A 26,083-nucleotide genomic window follows, 5' to 3' on the forward strand; every position below is an offset into this window, starting at 1 on the left:
GGCGCTGCTAAGCTTGTAGAATGTATCAACGATACTGGATGTCTCCCTCGTGGCTTTTGTTTCGGTCAGCTGCTTGGCTGTTCCTTTTTTGAGTTTGACTTGAAAGGACCCCCAAACAACCCTGCTACAACTCGTATTCAGAGATGAAACAGGATGAAGAGATGACCGAGAGAGGATGTGATTAGTACCAGGAACATCGATATCCAGGATCGGACGAAACGACGACTCCGTCTGAGGCTGAACGAACGTATTACAGTTTAGCGATGTCTCGTTCTTGAACTTCGTCGCTGATATAAATATATGGCTGGCTCTGCCCGACGAAATCTATCGGGGTAGATTGAGTAGGAAACAGACGTAGTAGGCGCTTCAATTCGATGATAATAAAAGAGCAACTATAGAGAATATGTGCTTGTACATATTGATAGTAGTATTATGGAATGCGACGTGAGCGGGTCTACGGTAGCTAGATGACGTTTTTACACCACACCTGTCGTGTGAAGCATGACTGCATGATGAATAGAAATAATTCAAGAGTCCTGAGAACAGCATTATTGCTTGGTACAGCGTGAGCAGACCGTGGCCGATACAGCAGGCTCAAAAATGGGCGAGCTATATAATACTAGGCTTTGCTGTTTTCGAGTACTAGTGAATACATGAAACCTAATTTCAGCGGGGTATTTCACGTCTGTTCTAATAATGATAAAATGACTATTTCTGCTTCAGGTGATTACAACGGTCCTTACTACTATATATTATAGAATTCTTTTACGTTGCATCGTATTCCTAGTAGCTACTGTCCGCTAAGCGAATGTTTCTGAGCACTTGCGGTTTTTCGATCATAATGTCAATCTGTGTTTGCCCATATTCTTCAGCATTCTCCGCCGAAGTCCGTCAGACGCCGGCGTAGATACGATATCCGCCTACTTCACTTGCACAGTTGATGGTTTAGTGGACGATTCGAATGTTGCAGATTAGATCTTAACATGATTCAATTTTTAGACACGTGCTATAGTCGGAAGGAATCCGAATGAGTGTGGAGATCTCTCGTTCAGTCCTTCTGCCTATCGGTCAGAGCGGTTCGTATCCGGGAACGACCTAAGAGAGACTGAACCCGCCACGCCTACGAGCTCGAGGTTATGGTGTGGAACGGGGACAACTCTGAATCACCCTGTCTCTTATAGTGCCATGTTGGCATTTTATAGTAACTAGGGCTCATTTGAGAGGAAACCACACGAACACCCCCGCATCCCGAGTTATCGTCTTCATCGGCGATAGAAGGGCTGAAATCTAAATAGCCTGTCGGGTTTGGTGAGTTTGTCGCACAAGGGGTTAAGGTCAGGTTCAATGAACACTTTGAATTACATTCAAGCGCGTTCCTAATCTGTCTGAGTACACGACAGCCAGTCATGTCTCCGTAAAAATTAGCGGAAGTCCTTTACCTAGAAAAGTTTGAAGGTTTTGAGATTTGAGACGGCTATTAAACTGACGCTCAATAGCTAACTTCAGGTTTCAAGGCGCGCTTGAAATTTCATTGAGTTATAATACAAATAGTCCATTCCTATGTGTTCACCCGCACGGGGTTTTATGTTCCCAGTTGGTCTTATTTCTGTGCAAATCTTCCCTTAGGGGCAGTGTTTGGCTATGGGAATATTCTGGAGCTTTTTTTTTGGCGATATATGAAAGCTGTCTCCCTTAATAGATAAGGGTACTTGCATATCGTAGATGACACATTTAGTTTTCGCGTAGAATCCTATGCCTAACTTGTATCACAACAGTACGGTTCGACTACTGAATACAGCTGCACCCCTAAGCTGAACGTTTAATTCGTCGTATTTGTCATATACAGATAAAAACTGAATGTTCCCATGCCGTTTGACGGTCAGCGTTGATATACTGTACGTACGATGAACTTCGAGTGAGCACCGGTTTTTTTGTTCGCAAACAAGTTTTGCAAAATGTCGGAACAAGACCGTCCTATTCAGAGTCGACCATTTTTTCACGGTTCGCTAATACATCGTTCAATTGATCTGAACCGATCAGTCTCTGGCCAATATCTCATTAGATAATGCATCATCAAAGCTCACATATCTATATTGGTTGCAGCAGATTTTCTACTAAACGTACGATAATTTACTGTCGAAATATTAATCAGTGCTTACGAATTTATCTCCTATGTATTTATGTTAACGCACCTTTAATATATAAGGATACATTAGATGTAAACGACTCTATAAAGTCGGATTCGCATTTATCTATATCTATAATGCCTAGCCAACAAATGTACCGTGGCGGTCTTCTGTCTAATTTTCAATTTTTCTATCTAAAAATTGAGATCATTGTTTTGTGCTAGTGTTATCACAGCACTCGCCCCTTCCGCATGCAGACAAACAGTTACCAGGGGCTACAAGTATGTTGTAACCGTTTAACGTATTAACGATGTCCCTATATCTCGCCCCCTGTTCTTTCGCCCTCGTCTCATCTCCAGGTTTTGGACGGACTGGATTTAAGTTGCTGTTTGTTCGTACTTGATCCGTCTGCAGTTTAGTTGTTGATGCGGAAGGACAGTCTTTGCTGTTGTATACCATCGTTCAGAGCTCCCCCAGAAGCTCGACGGGGCGCCGTCATCGCTTGGGTCTCTCGGCTCAACAGCCTCGATCAAGCACATACCAATGTAAACAATTTTCTCATTGATCTACACCCATTGTCGATTGATGTGTCGAAGTTCGAGATAACATCTCACCTCATCGATGAGCAGTCGGGGCGAACCCCCGATTTTTCTAGCCCAAGCAGAGCCTGCCAGCCTGTCGTGTCCATCAAGCATGAAGGATTTGTTTAATATCAAAACAAAAAAAAAAATCGAAGGAAACGACAAACTCCTACAGACAGTGTTGCTGTCGATGACACGGTGGCAAAAATAATGATTGAGAAAACACGCCGCGGGAGGCGTCCGTCGTTGATCCGGGTTCATTAACGTTGAATTCTTGCGGTCTGCTTTTGTTGGTATAGTGGCTTCGATTACCTGTTCGGACGTTCCCTTTTTATTTTACCTGACCACACATGAATTATATACGTAGACAGTGCTTTCAGGGCTGTGGCTTGCTTACCATAAACCCAAGGGGTGATTATCTATGTTCCACAGATAGAAACTCGAAATACGCTATGTGCATACGGATACTATTGCGTAAACACTAGACGCACTTCAAGCAGAAAAAGAAGACCATATATGACAAGGGACGGGGTTATAGCAAACGTACAAGAAAATAATTAAATAGAAAATAAACTGTTACTAGAAGGTATTATGAGAAACACAGTATGCAAACAATATATATATATATAAAGATCTATTTGTAAGTAGGTTACATCTGGATGGGGTCATATGCCTCAACTCCGTGTTATTATATGTTACTTCGTTATCATATAGAAACATTAGATTGTTGTCTTTTTATTGAATTAACGATATAAGAAAAATAAAAATTTAACGAAGTGTTTATTATATGTTGATATCTCTGTTATTATGTATCGTACATAACTGCTACGTAAGCTAATTTTTTTAATCGATTTTTTAATTAATAAGGTTTTAAAATCAAAGGATCAAGAGATGTGTAAGTGTAAATTGTACATTTCGTCGGCAGTGATTTATTTAACAACGGTGCATAATAATTTACGTATAAAAACTAAATAATTTTGTCCCAGCTATCTCTTAGAACTATTAACAACCACAAGATGGGTTAAGTGAATTTAGGAAAAAAATCAAGTGTGCGATACTCTACAACACAGCCGCAGTGCTAGGCGATTCAGATATCGCTAGCAAAAACTTTTTCCTATTTGAGTTCTTTCTTCCCATAAGCCAGAAGCACTGCGTTTCAGGTCCTTACACAGCCACTGTTGACCTCACCACAACGATTCGGGTTTTGCTATATCAAAACGAGAAACCCTATCATGTCATTAGGCGTCTATTATAATGCTGGGTGAGTCACTGATCGATTCTGGGACCAGTCAGAAAAAAATACGGGGAGTGCAAATTTGTCCCTCCGTATCATTGATACGATTCTCTCAGTCCGTCAATACCAACACTGTTATGTCACCTAGGATTGAGTGAGCCAAGAACAAGTAATACAAGGGAAGCGAGGGCAAAATGGAAGCATCATAGATAACTAGCGATAAGTAAGTTAAGCCGTATGAATGTTGCGGAAAAAAAAAACACATATTTCTTGTTTCTACAACGATCGTTTCACCTGCAGACAGATGGATGTAAAATAAAAAAAAAAATGCGTAGCTAATACGTCGTACATGTGGAATGAAAGAAGCAATTATATTGAGAATCTACTTACTTCGCTCAATCGTGTTAATCATTCACTCTCCACACATGTAAAGCTTAAACTATGTAAACAAGGTACAAAAAAAGGAATTGGTTTGCGCATAGGACGTCTAGAGACAATTAAATATGAATGTTTCTGGCTAGGATTTCATTTCAGCATTACCTAACTAATGGAACCATTAGATGCATATATATATATATATATATATATATATATAAGCGTTTCAGGTAATACTGTATTACATAGTTGAGCTTTTCTTGAAAAATACGCGTAGCAGATTCCCTTAGCGACCAATGTAGACACGCATAGAGTCGCTCGTAATGATCGGCCTGCCGATCTGTCTCCGCTTTGACTAGGACAACTTGTCCCAAATTGCCTGTTGCATCTACAGATGCACCTAGAGCAGTAGAACCTAACCCCATCATCTTTGACCTGAAGGGCGCTGAGTTTAGAAAGTTCATCGGCGTCTTTTTTCAGTTCCTCGTCCTCTTTCTCAGTCGAGCTCAAGTGACTTCAACGAACCACTGCTACAATGGGAACCAATTGTGCTGCCTAAAAACGGTTAACACAGGACGGCGCAAAAGGGTGATCTATATACCTCAGCGGTGGGCGACGTTCAGAGGGTTCAGTCCTGTTCCGTCTCCAATCCCTGTGGCCTAAGCTATGCATATGTCGCTTTGTCTCTGTACCCCTTTAGAGCGAATGGCGGGTCAATGGACTGCGTGCTAAAGTCGCGAACCTTACCGATGTCGTTGTTGTATACTGTTACCCCTATTGCAACAGCACCTCGATGTGGCTCAACTGTTTCTGCGAGTTACTTGGAAACGGGAACTATAAATCAGAGGGTTTTCGAATCAATGCCGACGGATAACCAGCAGCAGGTCGACGCAACTCCGGAGTGATGCCCACCGACACCCTGAAAATATTGCCTATCGGCAGATCCTGTCAACTTGACCTGTATCAGAATCACTACGATAGACATGGTTATTAAGTGACAAGGCTGCGGTATTACTATTGCGCTTAAAACGTTTTTCTAAAATTAGACCGCGCACAGGCAAGGAATAGCACCGTTATAACGATTGCCTCGCTATCCAGCATCGTTTGATGTGATAGCCGTAAATAGAACTTCGAAGTGTCTCCTCCTTCATGTTCATCTGGTTGTAACCTCCTTTTCTCTAGTTGAAGTTTTGCCAGTTATCAAAAAAAAAAAAAGAAATCCTGCCGCGGAAACAGGCGCACCCAATACCAAGGGAACAGATGAACCAGACTATAGTCGGCATCCGCTCAGCACGAAAGGTTATTTACGAAAATATCACTGAGGCATTTCGTGTTGTCAGAGTGACCACAGTATGAATGCGATGTGAAACCCAATAAATAGTTGTGACTTAAAGTGTCCATTTGCTGTTTGGCCATCGGACCGACCCAGTCCATTAGACGGGCGTGAAATTGTTTCGATACTTTTCGAATCGATTAAGATTGATCATCGCGCTTTTCATTTGTCGTTTGATTACGGCCGACGTCCCGTCAGGAGAAATTCGTTTGGACGTGTATTTGTGTGAGTATCCTGTGAGTCACAAAAAGAAACGCTTAACATACAGGTTTGAAGCATATTTGAAATCTACTTCGATGTGGTCAGCCGAGTGAATGTCTGCGATATTCAGAGCAAAAGATCTCCGGCACGGGCTGCTCCCATATGACTATTACTATCTGAAGAACGCAAGGGATGCTAAGTTACATCGATCGATGCACAATCAGCTTTGAGTAAGTTGTACTTTTCGTTTGTTGACCGACAACCTCGAAGGCGTAAGTAGAAAAACTGTCGCGCACTGCGAATCTTGATTTTCTTACGATTCAAGCATCATGAAATATGTGAAGATCAAGAGATCTAATTCGTCATACCTGTGTGCTTTTTACTACTAGGACACGTCTAAATAAGCAGATCTTTAGCGTCCGATACCGTTTGTTTGAAATGCTCCGCATACACTCTGCCAGAGTAGATGCGGACAGACTTAGGATATTTTATGAGAATATGGGCCTAAAAAAAATAAGTTGCAGAGATATCTCGACCACGAGTTGTCAGCACTGAAACCAACGAAGATTCAATGATGCATACTCCCCAGTCTTGTCTCGTAATGCAGATTGAAAAAAATCTTGACATTTAAGCCTAGCTTATTACTAAGTTATTGAATTTGACGGTGGCTTATGCGTCGAATAATTCTAGTTAGTAGATTATGTAACAATTAGACACCCACTATAATAATTTCTATGATTTATATCCTACCTGATACAGAGGGTTTATCTAGTTTGTCAATTTGCGTATTCGAAATTGTTCTGGGACACATCGCTAGGAATTTATCCTAATTGTCTGCTTCTTAATGTTGATGCATTGAATACGACTAAAAAATGTAGGTGCTGAAATCTATATCAACCGATATTTTGCCCTAATAAACAGCTCGATAACTTCTTAGCTGTTAGAGTTAGATCGCTGTAAGCCGGATAGCGCAATTATATCACTATATACGTATATATACATCACATACAATTGAATTTTATATAATCTATTGATAATAGCCCACGTCCAAAGGCAAAGTGTTAGAGATAACAAGCATGTGGATTAGATAGCACATCATCCGTTAGCAGAGTCAAAAATAACTTCATTGACGCGCACGAAAATTTCGTATTTTTATGTCTCTCTCCCTTTTCCCTTTGAAGCTGGTTTGTGAACTACAATAATTAGGCTAAAACGAGCCCGTTATAGGCTTCTCGCATCACTGCGACAAAACCGTTATGCTCCATAGACAATTGCCTCTTAATCGTAACCTGCACCTCCACACCTGATATAAAACCAATCCAACATGGCGGTCATTGGTATTATGCTGTATCTGTGATACTTCAACGGAACGATACGTCGTGGAATAGGCTTTTCAAGACACTGAACAATTCACGGTTCGATACTATGGGTGCTCTATGTTATTTTCTTGTTGTAAATTTCTACGAAAATAATAACGACTGAAGCACTCAGTAAGCGAAGGCGAACAGCTTATCTCCTTGAATCGCATTTACGTTACCGTAACTGTAACGCTAATATTACTATCAGAAGGAGGGCGGCCGACGGTGGGTGCGAATTTGACTGACGTCGGAACCGGCTAAAGCAAGAAAATGTTTGAAATTTACCGCCGTAGAACAGGGTAGAATAGTGAATGAGTTTCGTGGCCGCAATTTCAAATGTCCTGACCCTATCTGAACGAGCTAACGGCTTGTTACTCAATTTAAACTAGTTGAAGTAGTAGTCACTGTAGCATCGGAGATATCATCCTTGTTGAGTGTCTGTACGGAACTGTCTTATTTTTACAAGTTAGATGTATGGCTCGTGCTGATATGCATATATACATATATGAGAGATGATGGCTCCGAAACCTGAAAAGGAACGCGATCGAGAGCATGTGTACTATACTAAAGAAGGTTTAGTAAGGAAGGCGTTCATTAGGGCTACAAGCTCAAGGTCACGATTTGGTCACCTCACGACTACGATCGCTAGAGATATCTATTTGAAAACAGGCGCTAGTGATAACGACCCTTTGGGGGGCGGAGGCTAGCAGTTTGACAACAAGACTTTAGCAATCTTATAGCAATCAACGACTCCCAACCAGACAGACAAGCGAAGACAGAAACATGTGAACATTAACCTAAAGCACAATTAGATAATCATATTGTAACTAAACAATGATGCTCAAAAAAATACGGAAGATTCAAATGGAATCAACTTCCTGTATACTGCGCTATAGGAGTTTGTTACCGCTTATAAGTAGACGCTCCTTAGGGGAATGGTGGCATCGTCTCAAAACGGCCCAAACGAAAACGTGTGATCGTTTTATAAAATAAGTATATATATCTTGTCAAATATACACAAACAAAGTTAAGCTTCTATCTGCTCAGCAGCTACTTAAGATTTTTATTATTATTAATATTAAATATTGATAAAATTACATCGATGAACGCATCCGTTTCTTTCCTGCTCTCATTTATGGACCATTAAGTGTCAACCTTGAGACAATCATTTCTACATATTTCAACCATTTCACCACTGTCTTTGCTTAATTCTTGCTACATTCAGTCAAAGCTGATACTATTACCATATGAAAGGACCTTTATAAGCTCGTATCATATGCTGATGTCTGAAAATTATTTACGTTTTTTGAGTCATCTAATTGCTTTTTTAAAGTGTCATCGAAAAATGTTACTGCGTTATGGGTATTTTTAGTAACTACTATAGGCGGCTGTTGAAGTCAGGAGAAATCAGGGACTCTTGGCAAATTTTTCAGCGGATCAGGCAGTATTTTAACAGTTGAAAAAAATGCCTTTATACTGGGCTAAAAATCTATTATAAATGTTCGTGTATTCAGTGGTCTTTGGTAGCTTGAAAATATCTATTGGGAGAAATTGGTCAACCCAACGTTTTGTCTGGACTCACGTAAAATTAATTTACCTTTTCTTATGGTCACATTTATCATCCCATTGGAAGATCCAGTTCAGATCTTTTGCGGCGCCCTGGGCTCTAAGTGCTCCCAGACATGTTGTATAAAGCTTAAAGGCTAAGTGAGTTACGCCCGTATAGCGTATCATGGATAAAAGCTTCAACGAAAATATGCTTCCTGAAACTTCCTAACTTCACATTTGCCGGTTTGTTCGAGTCCTTAAGATTTGGAATCGTGCTGATTGAAGACGCGTTTATCTAGCCATCTAACGCCTGGACGGCCCTTGCCAGGTCAGTTTAGGCCAATTAGGGTTACGCGTAATAAGGGCTGAAAATGTCAGCGGGCGATGAACAGATCTTTTCTGAAATGCCGCTGATTAGCGGGGTGGACCTTACGCTAAAACCTGACACCCTTGGCCCATTTTGCACCTACAAACGCCACCGCGATTACCTGAACTGATCCATAACTTCGACATTCGCCAGCAGCGATTTAAGATTCTGCAGAGAAACTGGGTTTAACTGGGTAAAAGTCTTCAGTCGACTATTGCTTTGACGCCTTCATCGTTGAGGTTTCGTTGGCTATGAAGACACAACTTACAAGATGGTGGTAACTGTTAGCGCTAACGAAATCAGAAGTTCGTTAAAGTAATGTTTTAGCAACGACAGCGTACTTATTTAGTTAGAGGACAACGATGAAAGAGATAATCTAATGCGTAGTTGAATAACTGAAAAATAAGCGTTTGGTTCGCATATTTTATTTTTGATGCATTTTATGAGGGTATATCGCTCAGATGAGGATATGTTTATCGTCTGTACTAGACCATGCTGTCACATTGAAAACTGAATAGAGGTGTATATATATATATACTTTCTGCGTTTAATATATGTATGTAAAAATGCCACATTTGGTTCATCTCGGTTCAGTCATTAAGACGCTTGCTTCCCTTTGCTCCTGTGTTGCAACAATGACTTATTTTTGCATCGAATTATGACTTGTAGTAAAAATTAGATTTTCTACCTACAGACCTTGCAGACCTACAATAAATGCCACTAAACAGGAGAGATACCATTTTAAAGTAAATTAATGATTGCGTATTAACGACTTCAAAATATTTTCAGTGGAAAATTTGTTCAAATCCCAACATAACATCAAAATTAACTCAAAAAAAAAAAAGAATCTTAAAAAGGCTCACAAAAATCTTCATAAAGATCTTGTTCTCCTCACATCGATAACAGTCGAATAAAAGTTATCATCCAAACGATAAAATGTGATAGATAAAAATGGTGCATACTTCTATAGAAATTAGTGAATTATGTTTGCCAAAAAAGCTCGAAAACATTGGATATTTAATCAAGATTCTTTGAATGCGCCATCTTCAATACAAGGCATTAACTACTAGTTAATTCCAAAATATTCCATTTTAATATGTTAATAACTTTTAAATAGTAAGCGTGCGTTAACCAATATCCGTAAATCTAAATTAGCCTAAAAAAAAAGATTGTAACGGAATTAAATTTGGAGCTGAAAAGAGGCCAAGAAACCCAAAAATGCGAAGGTACACAACGACTACTTAGTACAAAAGGTGCAAAAGTCTCAAAAAGAACTAATCGTTGGTGCCTACCCGAGAAATGAGCAATTAATATTCTGCACGTGAAGATGGCAGTCTATGAAACATTTAGATGTATCAACTGTATAGCGTTTTGGGCCGGTTTCATCAATTTTCGAGTCCTATAAATCTAGATTCTATCGAAAATTTACCGTTTTGCCACCTGGAAATTTTCCTCAATTTTTCAGAACCCACGATAACTAGTAATAATAAAGGCCGTCGATTTCAAAGAAAAAAAAGAAGTCTAGGTTTTCAATGGGGAACCCGTCCCGCGTAAACATATTAGTAATAATCAAAATAATAACTGGTCTCGACTGTGTAAACGATGCTGTATTTTTCACCACGACAAGTTAATTAATCTATTTGAGAAAGAACTTTGGGGTTCATCTGATGCTGAAAATAGCGAGTGACCGGACGCATGTTATGGCAAGTAGCCTTGTCTGGACTTAAATGACTTACCCTGTATATATATATACACCTTACGATACATCTTAGTCATTATAGTCATATCTAGCTAACTACAAATTTTAATTTTATTTATATTTTATTCATTTAATTGCTATCGAAAGACTAGGTATTTCATACACAATTAGATCAATTCGAGTGATTTAAACTCATTAAAAATGCTTCCAGTTAAGTAGTTTTAGTAAGCAACCTTTGCTGCTACGTCAGATTGACTTATGTATCAAGCTCTAAATAAAATAGCCCGAACAATTAAATTGTGAGAAACGTAACAACTATATACTGGTTTTCACTTATCGGACTGACCAGATCCTCTATGACTAAAAGCCACTTACACTTGTGTAGGATAATTTTTTCAATTTTCTGTAGCTTAGCCGTTGTTGAACGTACGATCGCTGCATTTTAATTTGGTCAATTTTTAGTTTCTATTTAACTGAAACTTTTATTATCTCTTGTTAGTCTGAGTGATGAAAAGTTGATAGCGAAAAGTTAATCTGTACTCGTACTATCAACTCGAACGGTGACCGTAAGAAGTCATCCATGAAGATTTGCGACCTTTTGCTTGTAGCGTTTGCCTGCTAACCTCATGTTTATGGCGACTCTGGTTTAGAGGGTCGTTTTCCACGAATTACTTCAGTGGAACGTATCGTATCATCACCACTGCAATGGGCCACAGCACATCTATTGAATAGGCCGAAAAAATGCGGCTATTGTAATCAGAAAGAGTAGGTCTCCTACCCTTTTAAGCTGACCGAGCGTTGATATAGACTTGGGATCGTGAGCGCACTTTTAGCGGCGCCAGAGATATCGTCCAGAGCATGATTTGTCACTGACGGAACAATGATCAAGAGGTGAGCTTTTGATAACTAACCGGTTTTCGGCTTGAGGTGGCAGCAGAGCGAAAAGCGGTCTAAATTAAAAAGACACAAATCGCAGATACTCAATACGAGGACGGACGAAAAATCGGACATATGAGGAGATCAGCTTTAAATATCAGAGATTATTCAGGCGATGATTCTCAGATGATGATGATGAAGAAATGTTGAGACATCATCTTTCATAACAAATTTCAAGTAAAACTAACCGCGTGTTAATCGATATGAACAGATAGGCGTGAGCTCACATACACATACGAAAACAAGGGGTTTATGCATTCGAATATAGCTCTTCAAATTTTCGTCAGTGGTTTTTGTTGAAAAACTGAAAAAAAAAAACATTTTTTGTAAAATATTCCTTAGGAGTTCGATAGTGAAAAAAGTACGTTAATATCGAATAGAGTGAAAATAAATTTTGATTTGAAGATTTGAGTATCCCCATTGCAACGTTATAGATAGGAATTTCTAAAAATGTGTTTGTTTAGTGAACATATATGTTTCTATTTACTTATATTTAGCTTCTGGTCGGGACGGTATTACTTTATGTAAAACACACTTTATTTTATTTGATGTTCTTTAACTTCGTGTTAAGCCTTCAGGTAAAATTTATGTTAGAAGCAGAAATAGGATTTCCATGTTCTGATATTGACGGATATGGCTTTTCTTCAATGTGCACTTACAAACTTCTCTTTGAACTTTCCAGCGAGAACGCGCTTTTTTTTTAATAAATCCATAAATCCATAAAAAATAAATCCAATAAAATATATGCTCCACTAATACGAATTATTTTTTTATGCTTGAGGCATAACATACAGCTGAAAATACCATATTACAAATTGCATTATCTCAAAAAGGCAGTGCAGCGATAGCAGCAGCACATGGCATTCTATAACATATTCGATTCCAGGTAATATTATTTGCCACGGAAATAGACACATACATCAATAAGAAAAACAACAAATAAATCAATAAAACTCACACTGACAAAAAACAATATTTATTATATAGTGGGGCTGTTGGAAGGTGCTACCTAGATAAAGTCACTAAGATATATTTGGACTTAAAGCGGGTGAAAGTTCTTTGGCACTGTTTTGAGCCATAAAAGCAAAGATTCTTTGAGGTATATCATTACAGGCCCCAACTTGGTATCAAATGTATTGTATCGGTCTAAAAATATCTTCAACACACTTGAATGTTTTTCTACGTCTGGTAGTTTGTGATGTTGAAGCCTGCTTCTACTAGTACTACTACTAGCAGGCTTTCGCACTAACACATGTCTAGGCCAGCTTTCTAATCAGTTTTTGATATAAAGTGCTACATTTAGGTTTTGTGAACTCTACAAACCCATGAGCTGAGGTTATGTGACACATCATTTCGATATCAGTTTTCTTCAGCAAAATGTAGTCCCTACTTATCCGTATTTGGGCCCGAGTTTTTCTTACGCTTCATTTTATGTTCCATTCGACGTTAAAAACTACCCAATCATCGGCCTAGCACTCAGCTTTGTTGCTTCTCCCAGATTATGCCATAATATCTTGTTTTCGATTTTATTCTTGCGTACTCATTTCGGCCGCAACATATAGAAGATGACATCGTTCGTCATACACCCCATCAGTTAGCATGATCTTTTAACTTTGCCACTTATATGAATAAGATAGGACAAATCATTTGAGTGAAAATCAGCATTGCCCTATTCTTGAACTGATTGTAACTTACAATGAAAAATGCATGTTGTACAAAAGATCGTAGACGGGTGAATACAGCTGAACTGGCGGCAAACATCACGCTGCAAAAGATGATGATCTTTGATGACCTAATGCAGGTCTTATCCAGTACTGCTACATAAGTTCTAGTTCGTCGATTACGACGAAAAAAGTCATAATTAGCGAACAGAAATCAACTAGTCCTATTATACGATTCGGTCCGACCAAACACCGCAAGGGCCACGATCGCAAATATAAGCGACTTACAAACATAAATCCACAATGCTTGCGAAACATTGCTTGCATTCTATATCCTTGTAGCTAGCTCACTACCTTTTTCAAAATCCTAATAATTTAATATAAAAATTGTTTAAGCACTAATAATTATCTTTCGATACTTTTTAAGTCGTACACTGTCTACAACTACGAAATAACTAAATTATCACTAACATATAGGAAGACCAGAAATGATAATGGTGCCTCCTTCGATAGAGAATAAAAAAATGAAGCACTAGGCATTGACACTACTAAATATTTTCATTTACCTAAATCACCGATTTTTAGAGACCGTCCTTAGGAACCACCGACCTTGTGCGATATTGAGAACCGCCGCTAAACCCAATAAACGAAAAAGTTTCGCGTTTGCCTTTTGATAAATGACATTAAATCAGGTGGACGATACCCGTCTAAGTAACGCAGAGCAAACGCATCAGTCGCATACGTGGGTCACTACATGCGCTGGGTGACTCAGACTGCCCGAGCGCGTTCCGTAAGAACTCCATAGTTTAGAGGGTGCAGAGCAGTTCATTCTTTGAGCAAAGATATGACAGCGTTTGACTATATCGCATAATTAAAGGACGGTTTGTTACTATAACTAGTAATGTAGTCGCAAAGCAGATGATTTCTGGAATTCTCTACTAATATCTGAAGTCTTAAAGCCTATGTTACAAGGTTCCGAGCAGAGACAGAATTGCCACTATTTGTCTCCAACTGCCAGCCTAAAAACATACTGATGGGTTTACGTTAACCTTTTGTAACGAACATGGGCGTATGTATACGGCAAGCGTGTTGTTCTGATATATTACATCATAAATCATTGCGCTTCGCACGAGAGACTCTATAGATATCGGTCATTTATATGCCGTCTTCAGAAACGAATTTCGATAATACGTTGCTGTGAGACCTCATAGTTGACCCAGTAACGTAAAACATGTATTCAGATTTGTGTGATGCTTGTTGATACGCTCAGATGCCTATTAGGTAATTGTATTTCTAATTAAATTTTTTCACGTATATTATAGGATAGCGTGTTTTGGGTATGCGTTTTTACCTTTCTCAAGTCCACTTCATCATCTACTTTTCTAAGCCTAAACATTCTAACGATGCTATGCTGGTCATAAGTCACTAACGCACTTAAAGAGCTTGGTATATACAGTCGAGGTTATCTTGGAGGAGCTTGGTATATACTTTTAGAACAAGTATGAGATTCAGCGAGAGTGGAGCGGTGCGTTGGACGGAATAGTATATGTGTTCTATATTTTGTGTGTTTTAAAGAAACTGTGTCCTGGCAATCGCATAATTGTGGAGGGTTTGTATCGTTTTTACGGTAGGTTCAATCTGCTAATGGAATATGTGCGACTGGTATCTTCGTGCTTGAAGTGTAGAACATCATATATTCTAGTCGACGGTTTCAAACGATTTAATCTCTTAGTCCACTCTTAAGAACTTGCAGTGGCAAGCCGGTATTGTGTTTTTTGCCTAATATTTTTACATAATCTGTATATATGTTACAGGTGCCGATGTGGGTAACATATAAATTATTGAAGTTGTATACATCAGGCGTTGCAAAATTGTGTCTCGAGGACGATTCGAGCACTAGCAGTACCCAAAGCTTTTTAACGCCTTTGGTTTTCTTTATTATACGGTCAAGTACTAGAATCAAGGACATGTTTCACTAAAAGGACTAGTCGAAGCGAGTCCTGCTGGACGTCTCTAGGGTTTTTCCAACAAAGCTATGAAATGACATGCTAACGATAGGTCACGTTAACCTTTTGACAATGCTGATATTTGAACTAGCGATGGCCGCAACTTGATAGTTACCATTGTGACGCTCTCAAAGAGATGCGCATTATATACCTAAACCACGGCGCTCCCTCAAATTGGCAAGACCAAAGTGCCTTCGGCATCTTGTTTTATAAAGGAGCTTCTGCGGATGTCATCAAAGTAGAAAAGAACTAACACCTCAAGGTATAGGTGAATTTTCCAGTATTTTTTTTTTTACCTATCTATTTAGGAACTTATGCTTCACTTGTTATAGAACAGAGGACTATACGAAGGTCATTTGCCTCGGCATCTTCAAAACCTGAACATCTCTTGTGCTACTGCTGAGTTACAGCTTTATATAGAAGTCTTTGGCTTTAACCAAGTTGTTTAAACTGATTATTTTTTTCTATTTTTCGTTGCCCAATTGTTTTAATTTATAATGGAATGTTGTTTCATGCAATTGCTGCTGCTGCGTCTTTCTGACCAAATAGTTTTACCTTTAGGGACGATTAGATCTATTATGTATCGTCCTAACATGTAAAATTATAAGTCCATAGCATCGACTGCTGCCAGACAACCATTTGAATTTGTTTGTTCCTGCTTAATACTTTCGGTGCTAAGAACAAGTGCCCAAAATTTAACTTTAACCGATGAAAGTGACGCTTACACTGAATGGTATCATATGGAACGTCATGAAGCATCTCAGCGATTCTCTTGTGTGCCCTTAAATCCATGAAAATACGATATACATACAGAGGCACAAAACGTAGAGAAACATTATTAGGACTGGATCAACACGCACCTAACTGTCTTTCTTACCTCACACGTACTTTGGTCAATGAACTTCAACAGCTTCATATTTCTGATATTTATGCAGCGATAGATTCAGTATAACTGCTGGCAAAGGTGAATTATCCTGTGCAACTTTACTCTTATAGTAAATGAGTGAGTTTCGCTTGAGATAGATTAGTTGAGCGTTGCTTGAAGCGAAAAAACCTTCATAACGTTCTATAGACTATTACTACTTCTGTTACGGCTGTCCAACTAGAATTGAAGGAACGCATTATCTATCTAGGAGATTGCCTTACAATCGGGGGAGTCATCATCGAATTGACGGAAACAAAAATAATGTTGGTAAGATAAAATGATCCCAGGATAGTTCCTGGAGGAATGCCAGCTGACATAATACCACTAGTAGAAAAGCTGTTTGATATTCGCAGTTGCAGAGCATTACCACATAGGTAGATGCAAATCCATCAGCCGTTTGCCCTGGGTGAGAGAACGTTGTTGATATTATGCTATGCTGCAATATATCGGCCCTGGAAGCGTCAAAGGTAGAGAAAGCAATGGCCTCAGCTCTATGACGCATGAAGTTTATTTTGCCACTGGAAATTGCTTCGCCGAATCTTCCCTATAAAAAAAAAAAAAAAAAAAGTAGACCAGGATTGACGACGAGTCATACTGAGTGATCCCGACGATAACAGATTTTTCTATAAACGCTGACACCTGATTCCTGCAGTAAAGCTTATGCGAAATATAGGTCAATCATTACTAGTAGTTAGATTAACAGGGGTATCCTTAGAAAAAGATTATCTGAGATACCTTCAGATTATACGGTTACATTCGAACAAAAAATTAAATAACGATGTATTTCTAGGGCGCAGTCTTCTCGGGAACTATACCTATAGTTCCCACCTATAGCTATTCTAGGCGAAATAGCATTGCCGTTCCGGTTCATTTTTGGTAAGGAAAAGGATCGAAAGGGTCGAAAATATCATAATTGATTAGGTATCAGCAAACGACTATGCAACAAAATATTAACACGAAGGCAAACATTGAAAAAACATTGCCAGCATTAAGGATGCACAGAGACAGACGATGGTCAGAGTAGCTGTAAATAGCTGCTGGAAATTTTAGGACTATTTTGACGAATTATATAAAAGTATGACAAATTTTCTCATCCTACACGACTGGAAGGATTGACAAACTTGGCCCCAGTCCAACTGCGTTTAAGCAAACGTACTGGAATAAAAAGATCCATTTAACTGATAATCGCTACTTCACGTGCGGAGTATTACATCGCTCCATCTTGGTTTCGCCATGTGCGTTCTAGAATACTTTCTATTGGAATACACAGTTCAAAGCGTCACTATGAACGATACACTAGCAAATGGGTACGCCATAATATACCAAAGGCCTACTGAGCACAGAAAGACAATATCCTTGTTTCACGAAATGAATTGAGATCTTGATCTATTTGGGGCCTGAATCAACTGGATATAGCAACACGTCACTTGCTTGCTCATAATACCTGGTTAGTCTCACTAAACCTTGGTAAAGTAAAGCCGGTTTCGCCGTGCAGAGACAAAAGCAATTTACTTATCATTATAATTAGGTTAATTGTTGTCCATTATTATGTACTGGAAAATTACATAGGTGACGGACTGAAAATCAATGATTGCTACATAGAAATCTTTAGCAGACGACATAAATATCAACATTACAGTTGTAATTGTTTTAACACAAAAATGGCGGCCCGTAACACAAACAGTTACGTTCCGTTAAATGAAAGCAAGTCAAAATTTAATATTCAGAATAGAGACTGATATATGCATTTATCTGTATATAGAGTTTTTGGTATTTTAATATGATGTTTCTATCTCCGTCAGGGTGAACGATGAATCTCTATAGTTTGCTTTCATTGGACGTCTACGTATTGCTTGCTTCAACATACATTTTAAAGTTTAATTAAAGTCTAAAGTAAAGCTCTACAGCCTAATTAAGTCTACAGTCTGTAAACAACAAATCATATGCTATTTGTGATAATCACGTACTAATGAAGATCTACGTTTTGGTGCAGAATCTTCATTTTTAAATAACAATGGTCTGTATGAGCAAGAAAAATTATCTTTGAAATATATATTTGGCTTTTCATCATTTCAACACGTGAAACTAATTGTTGAGCCTTGTGCTAAATAAGCAGCCTTTCGTTTTGACAAACAGAAATCTCGATCTGAGTTAGAGCAATTAATGTATTACTTTGGGCTTTTTTGGACCAAGCTAACCTCCGATTTGTACCGCTTAACGCCAAGGAGCGCCGTAAAATTCAAAGGACCCCGGTTCTTGTATTATAGACATAGCTGCGTCATGACGCCAACCTTTTTATACGTAGAGCCTGCATCAGGTTAACGAAACTTGCCATTTAGACGTTATGGCAACGTTCACATCGAACGTAACGCCAAGAACGCCGAACAACATACATTAATATTGTGAACCATATTTGCTAAGCTCGTGAAATTTGGACAGAGCTCAAATATTACCTTCGTAACGTTAATGCGCCTGTGTAACCGATGATCTGGTATGCCTATTGTGACGCTCTGTATTCGTGTTTTTCCAGACTGCCGAGTCTTGCGAGGTCTGCCAATCAAACAGCTCAGCTAAAATTAGATAGCCCAGCCTGTAATTACTAGATCAGGAGACAAAGACTAGGTTAGGCCAGGTACAGGTGTCGATGTAGTAAGACCTCGAAGAATGATCATTACAATGTAGCTATTTTTCAATGTGGCGTCCTTTCTTAAGCTCTTGTTATTTTTTTTCTTCGGAAATGACTCAAAACCTAGGCGATCTTTAAGTACTCATTTTTATATGTGCGCCATATCTGCGGAATAGAATTGTCACCATTTTAGCTATATCTAGTAGAATCTGAGTATTTGAATTGCACGCATACGATAGATTAGATAATCGAAAACAGCCATAATAGTCAGCTACTTAATATTTCCCTATTCGTTGTATCAAACAAGCAAGAAACAATACTCAAGGTCAACGCAATGCGCAGTCGGTTTAAAGTTCGAAAACACATCTGTCGTTTGTGTTCGTTTGTAATCCTCCTTTAAAGTTAGCTAAAACTTTACTGCCTTGTAACGGTTAGAAGGCCTATTGACACCGCCAATTGGGCGGTATAAACGTGGTCACTTATGGGAGTGACGCAGAAGTTCGGGACGCGCTATTCGTACTACTATCACAATCCTAATCTAGCATAGGCATTGTTCTCGCATTAACTGAAAACAAACAAAAAAAACAAACCTATTTATGTTGACAAGAGTTAAAAAGCATTTAGTGATTTTAGCAAATTACGTCCGAGATTCTGTACGATACACACGAAATAAGATAAAATCAATTATACATTTACTGTTCGGTGGGATGGAGCAGGCATCTAGGTAACTTCGTATGTTCACTGCAGTGTCAAGCGTCCTTAAGCTTTAGCACATACTTTATAAAACGTATAAGTGACAAATGTTAATAAATTTATTATGCTGCTTGAAGTATAAAAGAAAATCAATTGACAAGGTAAAACTACGGTTATTGTGGCCCCAGTAACGAGAGTTAGATCTTGTGAGGTCGGACCAGATCTGCATGGACGGCCATGTTAAAGACTTCGTATCGAGAAATCATCGCAACGCTAGACGACTTGTCCCACACGCATCGTAACTATTTACATTAAAAGTACATCAATGGGCACCAATACATGTACAGGACTCACACTTTTTTCAACGAGGCTTAACTTTGTCAGAGCAAAATTGAAACATAGCTACTTATGATAGTTGCGGTTATCCTCGTCAGACGTCCATCGAACACCAGAGAACCAACGTGGTTGGTACGCGTTACCACCACAGTTTCGCCTGTTCCAATTGCATCTTTATAAAAATAGATATTTGAATGATACGTCGGCATATTTAAAGCATATCGACAGGCGCGTCTCCTGTCAAAGTGCTCACTCGATGTAGCTGTTACGCGCTTTGACATCTTTAATTAAAGACAAAAAAAAAAAACCCCCAAAACAAAGTTCGCAAATTACTTTAATTGCCAAGGTTTAGGTGACTGGAAACCCGGCGCTCAGTGTTTCAAGCATCTCTTTGCTCCAATGTCGGTGTGTTAGACTATCTGTCTTCGTTCGTACGAAATAGATATGGAGACATTATTACAGATTCAAGTCGCTTCAGATTATTCAGATTCAAGACAAGGAAACATGTACTCAGAATGTACAGTGTTATAATCGTACGTGATTGACTTTGTCTCGGTCATGTCAAGGGGTACAAATCTAGATTGGAGGCGCGTGTTTGTCAAGGGCGGGACTATGATTTTCATTGTCTGGTTTACAATAGTCGTACTATTTTTCAATAGAGTAACTGGTCAACGATAGGACCTATGTTGACTATTGTTGGATGGCCTGCTGACACAAAATTATATCAGCTATAATGCCTTTCATCGTTCAGTCACCTAAGAGATCCTTTCTTCGGACACATTATGGACATTTACGAATGTAATTTGCTCGCATTTGAGGACTGGGTCCAGGTCAATGCAAGCTAAGCAGTGTTCCTAAGTGACCCAATTGCGCTGTCCTCAACTGGTGACTCAAGTAAGAATGCTTATCTTCCGACAAATTTTTGTGTGAGGCCAACAGATACCTCAAAACAAAGTAGACGTCTTAAAAGTTAGACCAAATACGATAATACACACAAGACTGCTCGCAGCTTCTTCGAAGTGCATATATAAGAGGCGATCTAACAAACTAAATAACCAGCAACATATATAATGTGCAGCGTAAGACAAACTAACAAAGAAATGAGCGCTCCTTGGTAATAAGAGCCGTTAGATGCGGAATCTAAAACCAGAACTGTGTATTTAACCTACAATTTCAGAATATGCATATTTAAATTGTTGATCAGCCTGTTTTACTTTGTTGCCTTTTACAATTACGAAAGCTTTAAAAATAAATAAATAAAAGCTAAAAGTTAAAAATGTATAGGGCGTGAATAATTTTGATGTAACTTTTGAAGCAAGAAAATTTGACTATTCTTAATTAGGCCTTTTTTCAGCCAACTAGATATCCTACTAGCATGTTTATCTTAACCTAACAAATGCTACGTGACATCAACGAAAGCATCAGACTTCCACTATAATATAGGATCAATCCATCTTTGATGCATACCCATCTTCTGAATCATCTGTAACTGCTTATTTGGCGTTCTTATTTTCTCTTGGCTCTGAAAAAAGTGACGTAGATCTGCATCGCTAGACAAAGACCCATCTCTGTTATATACTGGTCCAAATGACGGAGTTGATCATCCTAGTTAGCAAAACTGTAGGCCAGACGTCACCGTAGACGCGGCGCACGAAAGCGTACCTCTAAATGTATCATCGCTGAAATTTCCTTAAGGTCTTGTCTATATCAGCCAAATAGATTTGATCCAAACTAAGAATGATACCACATCATATAATGAGCTGACTTAAGACGGGCATGTTTCTCGAGTAAATAATCATGTTGCTTGTAGCAGGGATCGAGTCATTGGTAATGCATACGTCAATGAACGACAAGCACTATTTTCAACTAGCATGTTTGCACATTATAAGCCTTACGGTCCTTTGTGGGTTACTCAGTACGCACGAGGTGAACAAATCTGTTACGTGTGTCAACGCTGACGACCATACATTACCACTAAAAAACCTACCATGCTTTGAAACGAGAGTAAAATGTAGGCAACTGTGGCAGGTTTGTGTGAATAGGTAGGACAATCTATAGCGCTATTTTCCTGCAGATAGCGAAGAAGCATGTGGCTATAAGGTAAAGATGTATTGCTATAGCTGTTCGATAGCAAACCTATGCTTGGCAGCCGCGAAACATCTACATCTTAGCCACCGCCGTTAACTTGATAAATTCTGATTTGACCTCTATACATACGCTTGTATAGCTATGGCTGTGATGTAGTGAGTGTGGTGCACGCCGCGAATTTTCAGCAACAAAACAACTGTCCTCGTTTGTTTTCTAGATGTGTATGCTTCCTTGTTTTTAAGCATCCTGATTAAGTTCAATTAAACGCGATTTATCACATTGGCTGTCTAGCCATGGAAGCCGAAGCCGGCTGTAGCAATAATAACAACAGCAGCGATATCAGCAACGATGACTTCAATGATGTCTCGAATAGCAGTAGGTGGGACGAAACTCAGCACCAGCTTAAAATCAGTAACCCGGAAGACAGCGGCGATGAGGACTGGTTACTTTCATCATTTGTGCGTTCCAGACTCTGCTATTCATGGAGCTCTGGCGAAAGTGTTAGGTCAGACAGTGCTAGCCCATTGTGGGCTGAGGAGTTTTTTGAGAGAGCGGCAATAGATGACCCCAGGAAGGGAATGCTACCTTGTGTGGAGCCCCCGCCATCGTTCTCTTGCCAGAAGCAGGAAGGTGTTAGCATGTTTCACAATTATCAGTGGAATGACCAGTTTTCCGCAAGTGCGCTCTTGGGCACGCTTACACAGCCATCCGATATAAATTCGACTGAGCTGTTAGAGAAATTGCTGACGATGAGCGAACGCTTGGACGTTGATCTCCGTCTTTGCGAAGACCTCATCAAACGAGGAATAATATCAGGTTTGAATACACTTCTCAATCGGTTCGAGTTCCCGTTACGATCCCCACATGAAGACAGTGCCGAGGACCTACACTTAACTAGCACCTGCTCTCAGGAGAAAATCCTCGAGGCAGTTGCTGCATTTCTCCGTGCTCTTCTTTATCGCTCCTTTCCGTGTCGGTCTGATGATATCAGCGAATGCGTAACCATTATCAAACAGCTTCTGATAAGCAACTCGAGTTCGGTGTTGGCGCAAGCTTGTTGGACGCTTTGTTACGTTGTGTATATGGTGGCCGACGACGACCCTGGAGTGCTCAGGGACTCCGACCTAATGAAGCGGCTCGTAAGCGTTCTTAGGGACTCTGATGAGCTCGACGTAATCAAGTGTGCGCTCATTGCTATTGACTCGCTGGTTGAAACGCATTCACAAGACATGCTCGACTGTGGAGTTCTTCCTGCTCTCGAACGAACGCTACTAAGTAGTGACCTAAATACGGACGTTGTTGTAGTCAGGTGGGTACTTTCGATCATCGCGGCAAAAAATGACACCTGGCGTCTGGCCGTAATGGACTCAAGTTTAGCATCGATGACGACTGATCGGCTTCACTCAGAATCTGTAACGACCAGCTCGGAAAAAACCCAATCCGTGACTCTCGCCTCAACTGAATGTCCGGTAGAGGCACTGTTTGACGGAAATGTCCTTTCGCTTGTGATTGGCATGTTTGACAAATATCAAGACAATGACTCAGTTGTGTTAGAGGCGTTGAGGGTTCTGAATCAAGTTGTCGCCGTTAAAGTCAATACTAAGAAGTATCAGCCTCTTTGGGAGTATCTGGAAAGGTATAAACTTTCCGAACATTTAATCAAACTTAGGACAGTGAAAAACGTGGAGATACGTCAAAGTGCTAGAAGACTGATCTATGCGCTCACTAAAATAAAACGTGGCGGGTAAGAGCACGAGACAGAAAAAATCGATCAAGGCAACATGTCGTGCCCGTCTCGTATGGCCGTAACGAATATTTACTTTTGATTGTTTGATGCGGCGATCTTATTCGACCGGAACTATAATCGTACTTTAATTTCGTAATTCGTACAGGTACTAAGCAGATTCGTCACAGGCAGCCGTTTTTAAGGTAAAATTTGATTGAAACGTAGGACGATATAAGAGGACAAGCTTCAGCGGTTTTATTCGGTGTATGCTGCACATATGGGTATCTCTATAGAAGTGTGTCATTGGCAAGCTCCATCGTCGTAATGGCTACAAATTCGAGGATACCTTTTCACACAAACAATGCGCATACAGGCCTTTTGACACAAAGCTACCTCCACAGTTGATCGTCAGCTTCGTCAAGCTGTACCGCTAAAAAAACATGTACGGAAACGTACATGTTCTTTTCTACGAAAACCATACGATTACCAACCTACGAAACCTCGAAACATACGAAACCAACGATACGAACCCATGTCAGGGCGCTAGCTGCTTCTGACAACTTTCAGACCTCAACGATAAAATGAGGCGAACGAAGTCTCTGGCGATTCGATTTGCAGTCTGAAATGTAAATTCGGCATAGACCTACAAAAACATATTGTTTGTACCGGTCCATGTTTACTATAAGCATAGTATATAGTCGCGGGCTGAGTCTGTAAAAGGTTTTCTCGTGACCATTCAGTCAGACCGTATTGACCGGTGTCAGGTCTACGAACAAGTAAATTAGATATCGTCAATATAGATGTTGCCTACAATGAGGCCTTATTTAGTTTGAAACAATAAGAGTAATTAGTTCATTCGAAGTACTGACTGTAGGAGGGCATGAAGGTGCCAGTGCGGACTGTTTGCTGTTTCGAAATAGATCAACTTTACACAATGTGGTAAATGCACATTTGTTTCACACACGAAAGCGCTGGCCCGTTTACGAGTGTAGGAACATCAGATAAAGTAAATATTTACATTCGCCATTACTGCGCACAACTATCGTTACCTAATTCCTATACTGCTTCCAAATAGAAAGTGTGAAAAGTAATTATGATGAAATTTCATTGAGGCTAAGGCTTACCGAAGCGCTCACTTACCCTATTTACCACAGCGAAATCTAAAGAGTCACCGTTTAAATGTTATTGGTTTCGAGCCGGCCGTTCGACACGGTTTATGATATATGGTTGACACTAGAGAATTTATATCAAAAACTGGGTTAACAACTGGCCAGGCGTATCAAGTCGCAATTGCTGGCTAGTTATTTCAAAATGAAGGTCTTCCTTTGGATAAAATAGCTAGTTTAAAGTCAAACAGGATCTTCTCGAAGTATGATGCCCTGGAATTAAATAGATGATCGCTTTGCCACATTGTATTATAAAATCGGGCACTGACTGGAACTTGGTAAGGTGAATATTTAAACTATAAGGTTAGGTAATTTGTGTTAGACTGCCTGTTAACAGAATCATACATTACTCGTTTTTATGCGCGATTGAAACCTTCCAGTACTTCCTTAAACGATCTATCGCTTGTGGAAACCTTTCCGAATATAGTGTTTGTAAAAACTGCGCTGGTCGAACATGATTGCGCAATGAGTTACTTGTTCCATATTTTATCTAATTTATTCGCCATCTTGCTACCTATCAATCATGATGTGGTGTAAAAGACACTTATTTATCACGCAGCCATATTTGGAATTAAATATCGAGTCCAACGAACCACTGAGCGCATCCAGGATCAGGACTGGACTTCGTCGTTCTTCCGATAAATAAATTTTTGAAGAACATCTTTGTCAAAAACCGACTCATCATTCGGAGCTTTCAGAGTATGCGTATGTTTACCGACCTGAGTACCGGCGGTTGACGGTAGCAAACGCCGCTCCGCACACACCGTTGCGCTCAGCTGCAGAAAGCGTCACTCAAGGCCGACCTTTAGCATCGTTTTGTTCGTATCTCTATTTGCGAAAAAAATCATTTCGCGTTATCTTATCGGCTTAAGGCATGTTAGAACGAAGTTGTCTATTCACCATCCGCCAAAAGCGCCTTAAAAACGTCGCCTAGACCTGTCGTTGCATAAAGGAAAAGCAAAAGAATTATTGTTTGCCGTCGAAGCAGACGACAGGCGACTGATTATGGCAGTAAAGCGTGTGCTGATTATTTATTACGTGTGCGAGTATCCCTATGTGAGCTAGCACAGTCTTCGAGCCGTGTGCGACGCTTACATG

At 39.6% G+C, this 26,083-nt stretch overlaps 2 long non-coding RNA genes across 3 annotated transcripts in view; one reads left to right on the forward strand and one right to left on the reverse strand.

Annotated features, from left to right (window-relative positions):
• LOC111250891 (uncharacterized) overlaps nucleotides 1-26,083 on the forward strand; it is a 46,908-nt gene that overhangs the window by 14,417 nt on the left and 6,408 nt on the right. The gene's annotated exons all lie outside the window — the stretch shown is intronic.
• Nucleotides 11,822-25,941, reverse strand: LOC111250895 (uncharacterized). 2 transcript variants are annotated; one of them, XR_015328461.1, is made up of 4 exons: nucleotides 25,705-25,941; nucleotides 19,297-19,541; nucleotides 18,804-18,949; nucleotides 11,822-16,894 (listed from the first exon to the last, which is right to left on the reverse strand). It is a non-coding gene; the product is annotated as an uncharacterized LOC111250895 (long non-coding RNA). The 2 variants fall into 2 exon arrangements; XR_002673557.2 differs by lacking the exon at nucleotides 19,297-19,541 and having other exon boundaries at nucleotides 11,823-16,894.

The sequence above is a fragment of the Varroa destructor genome, unplaced genomic scaffold (genome assembly GCF_002443255.2).
Source record: "Varroa destructor unplaced genomic scaffold, Vdes_3.0 BEIS01000005.1, whole genome shotgun sequence".
Taxonomy (NCBI): Eukaryota; Metazoa; Arthropoda; class Arachnida; order Mesostigmata; family Varroidae; genus Varroa; species Varroa destructor.